Here is a 9,613-nt window from a genome sequence, read left to right on the forward strand (position 1 = left end):
AAAAAAAAAAAAAAAAAAAGAAAATAGATTAGTTGGGCATGAAGATGCATGCTTATAGTCCCAGCTACTCAGGAGGCTGAGGTGGGAGAACCACTTGAGAACAGGAGGATGTGGCTACAGTGAACCGCAATCACGCCTCTGCACTCAGCCTTGGTGAAGAGGAAGACTCTGTCTCAGAAACAAACAAACAAAACCAACATAAAATATATATTTTTAATAAAAATGGAATGAAACTGACATTAAATAACAAAAGGAATACTAAAAAATTATGTAAGTATGTGGAAATGAAACAACACTATTTCACAAAACAAATAGGTTAAATAAAAAAATCCAAAACAAATTAATTAGAAAAACACTGAAACTTATGGAAATTTAAAACAACATCCCAATACTTATACAATGAGTAAAAGAAGGTCTAAGAGGAAAATTTATAGCTTAAAAGCTGACATTATAAAAATAAAAGTATCTCGAGTAAATAACTTTACAACATAAAGGGCTGGAAAACAAAGCAAACTGAACTCAAATTTAGTTGATGCAAAAAATCAATAGGGGTGAGAATGAGATAAATATAAGAATAGATAAACAACACAGAATATCAATTAAAATAAAAATAGCGCCGGGGCGGTGGCTCAGGCCTGTAATCCCAGCACTTTGGGAGGTGGAGATGGGTGGATCACGAGGTCAGAAGATGGAGACCATCCTGGTTAACACGGCGAAATCCCGTCTCTACTAAAAACACAAAACAAAAACAAAAACAAACAAACAAAAAACAGCCGAGCGTGGTGGTGGGCGCCTGTAGTCCCAGCTACTGGGATGCTGAGGCAGGAGAATGGCCTGAACCCGGGAGGCGCAGCTTGCAGTGAGAGGAGATCGCGCCACAGCACTCCAGTCTGGGCGACAGAGCGAGACTCCGTCTCAAAATAAATAAATAAATAGAAAATTGATTCTTTGCAAGGATAACCAAAATTGACACAACTTTAGCTAGATTGACTGAGAAATAGGAGACGTACCACATAACTAAAATTAGAAATTAAGATAAATTCTGGAGAGGATGAAGAATAAAGGGAATTCTTACATACTGTTGGTGTGTATGTAAGTGTATATGTAAATAAGTACAGACACTATGGAAAACAGTATGTTTTCGCACTACTGGATATATATCCAAAGGAAAGAAAATTATGTGGAAGTGATATTGGGCTTTTTGTCTCCGCTACTGCTATGGCACCTGCGAAAAAGCTTGTGAAGGGGGGCAAACAAAAGAAGCAGGTTCTGAAATTCACTCTTGATTGCACTTACCCCGTAAAAGATGGAATCATGGATGCTGCCAATTTTGAGCAGTTTTTGCAAGAAAGGATCAAAGTGATCGGCAAAGCTGAGAACCTTGGTAAGGGGTGGTGACCATCGAAAGGAGCAAGAGCAAGATTGCCGTAACATGAGAGGTGCCTTTTTCAAAAAGGTATTTGAAATATCTTACTAAAAAATATTTGAAGAATAATAAACTATGTGATTGGTTGCACGCAGTTGCTAACAGCAAAGAGAGTTATGAATTCCGTTACTTCCAAATTAACCAGGATGAAGAAGAGGAGGAAGATGAAGATTAAATTTCATTTATCTGGAATATTTTGTATGAGCTGCAGTGTGGATTGAACAGAAGATTGAATATCATAGTCAAAGGGCTTCCTTTGGGCCGCCAGTCACTTATTTATACCGTGACTTTTTTTTTTTTTTTTTTTTTTTTTTTTTTCTGCATGAAAATTTCAATTCTCCTGGTAATACCAGAGTAGAAGAGGGTGACTTTACGGAAATGACAGCCATTGAGCAGGCAGATGAGGGTGTGGAGGTGTGGGCTGAAGGTAGTGACTGCTTTATTTTAGAAGTGTGCCTGTCAATTGTTTCTATTGCTTTTTCCTAAAGAATGATTCAGGGATACAAACGGGCTCCTCTCATTCATTAAATGAAAACATTGCATCTTTCTAAGATTCTCTGTGGGAAAATAACAGTGTCAATAAAATGTAGGTTTCTGGGCCATTCGTCTTACTCTGATTTTTGTATTACAAATTTCTCTTGACGCACAGAATTATGTCTACTAATCATCTTCTTCCTAGAGAGAGAAAATGTGCTCCTTCAGCATTGTTGTATAGTTCATCACTTTCCATAAAGGGGTTTGGGAAATTGATCGTAAAAGTCCCAGGTTCTATATTAACTACATGTGTAAAAATATGAATGTGTGAATAATCTGTTTCTACAAAAAAAAAAAAAAAAAAAAAAAAAAAAAAAAAAAAAAAAAAAAAAAAGAAAGAAAGAAAAAGAAATTAAGGTGGGGACATTACTATGAAAAAATAAATAGGATTATAAGAGAGTTTAATGAATAATTGTAAGCCTATAAGTTAGATGACTTAGATGAAATGGATAAATTCCCAGAAACACACGACTCACAAAAATTGAATAATGAATAGAAAATCTGAATAGATATATCAGTAATAAGGAGATAGAATCAGTAATCAAAAACTTCTGAAAAAACAAAAGCACATCTATAGACCACTTTTTGATGGGATTGTCTGTTTTTTTTTTTTTTTCTGTAAAATTGTTTAAGCTCTTTGTATATTCTGGATATTAGTCCTTTGTCAGATAAATAGACTGCAAAAATTTTCTCCCATCCTGTGGTTACCTGTTCACTCTGATGATATTTTCTTTTGCTGTGCAGAAGCTCTTTAGTTTAATTAGATCCCATTTGTCAATGTTGGCTGTGTTGCAATTGCTTTTGATGTTTTAGTCATGAATTCTTTGCCCACACCTATGTCCTGAATGGTATTGACTAGGTTTTCTTCTAGGGTTTTTATGGTTTTGGGTTTTACCTTTAAGTCTTTAATCCATCTTGAGTTAATTTTTGTATAAGGTGTAAAGAAGGAAGTCTGTTTCTGTTTTCTGCATAAGGCTAGCCAGTTCTCCCAGCAGCATTTATTAAACAAGGAATCCTTTCCCCATTGCTTATTTTTGTAAGGCTTGTTGAAGATCAGATGGATGTAGATGGGTGGTGTTATTTCTGAGGTGTCTGTTCTGTTCCATTGGTCTATATATCTCTTCTGGTGCAAGTATCATGCTGTTTTGGTTACTGTAGCTTTGTAGTATAAAACAGACACTTCTCAAACAAAGACATTTATGTGACCAACAAACCACTTGAAAAAAAAAAAAAAAAGCTCAACATCACTGGTCATTAGAGAAATGCAAATAAAAACCACAATGAGATACCATCTCACTCCAGTTAGAATGGACATCATTGAAAAGTCGGGAAACAACAGAAGCTGATGAGGCTGTGGAGAAATGGAACGCTTTTACACTGTTGGTGGGAATGTAAATTAGTTCAACCATTATGGAAGACAGTGTGTTGATTCCTCAAGGATCTAGAACCAGAAATACCATTTGACTAAACAATTCCATTACTGGGTATATACCGAAAGGATTACAAATCTTTCTACTGTAAAGACACATGCACACGTGTTCATTGCAGCACTATTTACAATAACAATGACTTAGAACCAACCCAAATGACCATCAATGATAAACTAGATAAAGAAAATGTGGCACATATACATCATGGAATACTACCCAGCCTTAAAAGATAATGAGTTCATGTCCTTTGCAGGGACATGAATGAAGCTGGAAACCATCATTCTCAATAAACTAACACAGCAACAGAAAATCAAACATCACATGTTCTCACTCATAAGTGGGAGTTGAACAATGAGAACACATGGACACAGGGAAGGGAACATTACATACCAGGGCCTGTTGGGGGGATAGGGGGCAAGGGGAGGGAGAGCATTAGGACAAATACCTAATGCATGCCAAGCTTAAAACCTAGAAGATTCGTTGATAGGTGCAAAAAACCACCATGGCACATGTATACTTGGGTTACAAACCTGCACATTCTGCACATGTATCCCAGAACTTAAAGCAAAAAAATAAAAAATAAAAAATAAAAAGTCAGCTATTATCACTAGTGTATTAGATCATTATTGCATTCCTACAGAGAAATATCGAAGACTGGGTAATTTAAAAAAGAAAGACGCTCAGTTAGCCCACGGTTCTACAGGCTGTACAAGAAGCATAGCTCTGGCATCAGCTTCTGGGGATGCCTGAAGAAGCCTATTATTATGGCAGAAGGTAAAGCAGAAGCAGGTATGTCACATTGTGGGAGTAAGAGCAACAGAGTGGGGGGAGACACTACAGACATTTAAATGTCCAGATCTCATGAAAAGTTACTCATTATCAGGAGAACTGTACCAAAGTGATGATGCTAAACCATTCACAAAAATTCCTTCTTTATTATCTGATCACCTCCCACCAGACTTCATCTCTAACATTGGGTATTATGTTGGAACATGATATATTGGTGGGGACACATATCTAAATGATATTATTTTGCCCTGACCTCTCTCTTATCTCATGTACTTCTCACACTTCAAAATACAATCACATCTTCCCAATAATCCCCCAAAGCTTTAAATCATTCCAATAATAACTCAAGAGTCTAAAGTCTCATCTGAAACAAGGCAAGTTCTTTCCACATATATGCCTGTAAAATTGAAAAATCACTTACTTCCAAGACACAATGGGGATATAATCATTGGGCAAATGTTCCTAGAAATTAAATAAAAGAAAGGGGCTACAGGGGTGGAGCAAGATGGCCGAATAGGAACAGCTCCAGTCTCCAATTCCCAGCGCGAGCGACACAGAAGACCGGTGACTTATGCATTTTCAACTGAGGTACTGGGGTCATCTCACTAGGGAGTGCCGGACAATCGGTGCTGGTCAGCTGCTGCAGCCCAACCAGCGAGAGCTGAAGCAGGGCAAGGCAGTGCCTCACCTGGGAAGCGCAAGGGGAAAGGGAATCCCTTTTCCTAGCCAGGGGAACTGAGACACACAACACCTGGAAAATCGGGTAACTCCCACCCCAATACTGCACTTTAAGCAAACAGGCACACCAGGAGAATATTTCCCACACCTGGCCAGGAGGGTTCAACGCCCACGGAGCCTCCCTCATTGCTAACACAGCAGTCTGCGATCTAACCGCAATGCAGCAGCGAGGCTGGGGGAGGGGCGCCCACCATTGCTGAGGCTTAAGAAGGTAAACAAAGCCACTGGGAAGCTCAAACTGGGTGGAGCTCACAGCAGCTCAAGGACACCTGCCTGTCTCTGTAGACTCCACCTCTGGGGACAGGGCACAGCTAAATAACAACAACAAAAAAAGCAGCAGCAACCTATGCAGATGCAAACGACTCTGTCTGACAGCTTTGAAGAGAGCAGTGGATCTCCCAACACGGAGGTTGAGATCTGAGAAGGGACAGACTGCCTGCTCAAGTGGGTCCCTGACCCCTGAGTAGCCTAACTGGGAGACATCCCCCACTAGGGGCAGTCTGACACCCCACACCTCGCAGAGTGGAGTACACCCCTGAGAGGAAGCTTCCAAAGTAAGAATCAGACAGGTACACTCACTTTTCAGCAATATTCTATCTTCTGCAACCTCTGCTGCTGATACCCAGGCAAACAGGGTCTGGAGTGGACCTCAAGCAATCTCCAACAGACCTACAGCTGAGGGTTCTGACTGCTAGAAGGAAAACTATCAAACAGGAAGGACACCTATATAAAAACCCCATCAGTACGCCACCATCATCAAAGACCAGAGGCAGATAAATCCACAAGATGGGGAAAAAGCAGGGCAGAAAAGCTGGAAATTCAAAAAATAAGAGCGCATCTCCCCCTGCAAAGGAGCGCAGCCCATCGCCAGCAACGGATCAAAGCTGGTCAGAGAACGACTTTGACGAGATGAGAGAAGAAGGCTTCAGTCCATCAAACTCCTCAGAGCTAAAGGAGGAATTACATACCCAGTGCAAAGAAACTAAATATCTTGAAAAAAGAGTGGAAGAATTGACAGCTAGACTAATTAATGCAGATAAGGTCATAAACGAAATGACAGAGATGAAAACCATGACACGAGAAATACGTGACAAAGGCACAAGCTTCAGTAACTGACTTGATCAACTGGAAGAAAGAGTATCAGCGATTGCGGATCAAATGAATGAAATGAAATGAGAAGAGAAAAAAAAGAAAAAAGAAGGAAAAGAAAAGAACAAAGCCTGCAAGAAGTATGGGATTATGTAAAAAGACCAAATCTACGTCTGATTGGCGTGCCTCAAAGTGAGGGGGAAAATGGAACCAAGTTGGAAAACACTCTTCAGGATAACATCCAGGAGAACTTCTCCAACCTAGTAGGGCAGGCCAATATTCAAATTCAGGAAATACAGAGAATGCCACAAAGATACTCCTCCAGAAGAGCAACTCCAAGACACATAATTGCCAGATTCACCAAAGTTGAAATGAAGGAAAAAATCTTAAGGGCAGCCAGAGAGAAAGGTCGGGTTACCCCCAAAGGGAAGCCCATCCTACTAACAGCAGATCTCTCGGCAGAAACTCTACAAGCCTGAAGAGAGTGGGGGCCAATATTCAACATTCTTAAAGAAAAGAATTATAACCCAGAATTTCATATCCAGCCAAACTAAGTTTCATAAGTGAAGGAGAAATAAAATCCTTTACAGATAAGCAAATGCTTAGAGATTTTGTCACCATGAGACCTGCCTTACAAGAGACCCTGAAGGAAGCCCTAAACCTGGAAAGGAACAACCAGTACGATACCTTGCAAAAAAATGCCAAAATGTAAAGACCATCAAGGCTAGGAAGAAACTGCTTCAACTAACGAGCAAAATAACCAGTTAATATCATAATGGCAGGATCAAGTTCACACATAACAATATTAACCTTAAATGTAAATGTACTAAATCTCCAATTAAAAGACACAGACTGGCAAACTGGATAAAGAGTCAAGACCCATCACTCTGCTGTATTCAGGAGACCCATCTCACATGCAGAGACATACATAGGCTCAAAATAAAGGGATGGAGGAAGATATACCAAGCAAATGGAGAATAAAAAAAAGCAGAGGTTGCAATCCTAGTCTTTGACAAAACAGACTATAAACCATCAAAGATGAAAAGAGACAAAGAAGGCCATTACATAATGGTAAAGGGATCAATTCAACAGGAAGAGCTAACTATCCTAAATATATATGCACCCAATACAGGAGCACCCAGATTCATAAAGCAAGTCCTTAGAGACTTACAAAGAGACTTAGACTCTTATACAATAATAATGAGAGACTTCAACACTCCACTGTCAACATTAGACAGATCAACGAGACAGAAAGTTAACAAGGATATCCAGGAATGGAACTCATCTCTGCACCAAGCGGACCTAATAGACATCTATAGAACTCTCCACCCCAAGTCAACAGAATATACATTCTTCTCAGCACCACATCACACTTATTCCAAAATTGACCACATAATTGGAAGTAAAGCACTCCTCAGAAAATGTAAAAGAACAGAAATTATAACAAACTGCCTCTCAGACCACAGTGCAATCAAACTAGAACTCAGGATTAAGAAACTGAATCAAAACCACTCAACTACATGGAAACTGAACAACCTGCTCCTGAATGACTACTGGGTACATAAAGAAATGAAGGCAGAAATAAAGATGTTCTTTGAAACCAATGAGAACAAAGATACAACATACCAGAATCTCTGGGACACATTTAAAGCAGTGTGTAGAGGGAAATTTATAGCACTAAATGCCCACAAGAGAAAACAGGAAAGATCTAAAATTGACACTCTAACATCACAATTAAAAGAACTAGAGAGGCAAGAGCAAACACACTCAAAAGCTAGCAGAAGGCAAGAAATAATGAAGATCAGAGCAGAACTGAAGGAGATAGAGACACAAAAAACCCTACAAAAAATCAATGAATCCAGGAGTTGGTTTTCTGAAAAGATCAACAAAATTGACAGACCGCTAGCAAGACTAATAAAGAAGAAAAGAAAGAGGAATCAAATAGACACAATTAAAAATGATAAAGGGGATATCACCACCGACCCCACAGAAATACAAACTACCATCACAGAATACTATAAACACCTCTACGCAAATCAACTAGAAAATCTAGAAGAAATGGATAATTTCCTGGACACTTACACTCTCCCAAGACTAAACCAGGAAGAAGTTGAAATCCTGAATAGAGCAATAGCAGGCTCTGAAATTGAGGCAATAATTAATAGCCTACCAACCAAAAAAAGTCCAGGACCAGATGGATTCACAGCTGAATTCTACCAGAGGTACAAGGAGGAGCTGGTACCATTCCTTCTGAAACTATTCCAATCAACAGAAAAAGAGGGAATCCCCCCTAACTCATTTTATGAGGCCAACATCATCCTGATACCAAAGCCTGGCAGAGACACAACAAAAAAAGAGAATTTTAGACCAATATCCCTGATGAACATCGGTGCAAATATCCTCAGTGAAATACTGGCCAACCGGATTCAGCAAGACATCAAAAAGCTTATCCACCATGATCAAGTGGGCTTCATCCCTGGGATGCAAGGCTGGTTCAACATTCGCAAATCAATAAACGTAATCCAGCAAATAAACAGAACCAAACACAAGAACCACATGATTATTTCAATAGATGCAGAAAAGACTTTTGACAAAATTCAACAGCCCTTCATGCTAAAAATGCTCAATAAATTCAGTATTGATATAAAGTACCTTAACATAATAAGAGCTATTTATGACAAACCCACAGCTAATATCATACTGAATGGGCAAAAACTGGAAAAATTCCCTTTGAAAACTGGCACAAGACAGGGATTCCCTCTCTCACCACTCCTATTCAACATCATGTTGGAAGTTCTGTCTAGGGCAATCAGGCAAGAGAAAGAAATCAAGGGTATTCGGTTAGGAAAAGAAGAAGTCAAATTGTCCCTGTTTGCAGATGACATGATTGTATATTTAGAAAACCCCATTGTCTCAGCCCAAAATCTCCTTAAGCTGATAAGAAACTTCAGCAAAGTCTCAGGATACAAAATTAATGTGCAAAAATCTCAAGCATTCTTATACACCAGTAACAGACAAACAGAGAGCCAAATCATGATTGAACTTCCATTCACAATTGCTTCAAAGAGAATAAAATACCTAGGAATCCAACTTACAAGGGATGTCAAGGACCTCTTCAAGGAGAACTACAAACCACTGCTCAGTGAAATCAAAGAGGACACAAACAAATGGAAGAACATACCATGCTCATGGATGGAAAGAATCAATATCGTGAAAATGGCCATACTACCCAAGGTTATTTATAGATTCAATGCCATCCCCATCAGGCTACCAATGAGTTTCTTCACAGAATTGGAAAAAACTGCTTTAAAGTTCATATGGAACCAAAAAAGAGCCCGCATTGCCAAGGCAATCCTACGTCAAAAGGACAAAGCTGGAAGCGTCATGCTGCCTGACTTCAAACTACACTACAAGGCTACAGTAACCAAAACAGCATGGTACTGGTACCAAAACAGAGATATAGACCAATGGAAGAGAACAGAGTCCTCAGAAATAATACCACACATCTACAGCCATCTGATTTTTGACAAACCTGAGAGAAACAAGAAATGGGGAAAGGCTTCCCTATTTAATAAATGGTGCTGGGAAAATTGGCTAGCCATAAGCA

At 39.2% G+C, this 9,613-nt stretch overlaps 1 pseudogene; it reads left to right on the forward strand.

Annotated features, from left to right (window-relative positions):
* The first annotated feature begins 1,218 nt into the window (after nucleotides 1-1,218).
* LOC111536459 lies at nucleotides 1,219-1,601 on the forward strand (annotated as a pseudogene).
* Nucleotides 1,602-9,613: the final 8,012 nt, after the last annotated feature.

Source organism: Piliocolobus tephrosceles, chromosome 12, assembly GCF_002776525.5.
Source record: "Piliocolobus tephrosceles isolate RC106 chromosome 12, ASM277652v3, whole genome shotgun sequence".
Classification (NCBI taxonomy): domain Eukaryota; kingdom Metazoa; phylum Chordata; class Mammalia; order Primates; family Cercopithecidae; genus Piliocolobus; species Piliocolobus tephrosceles.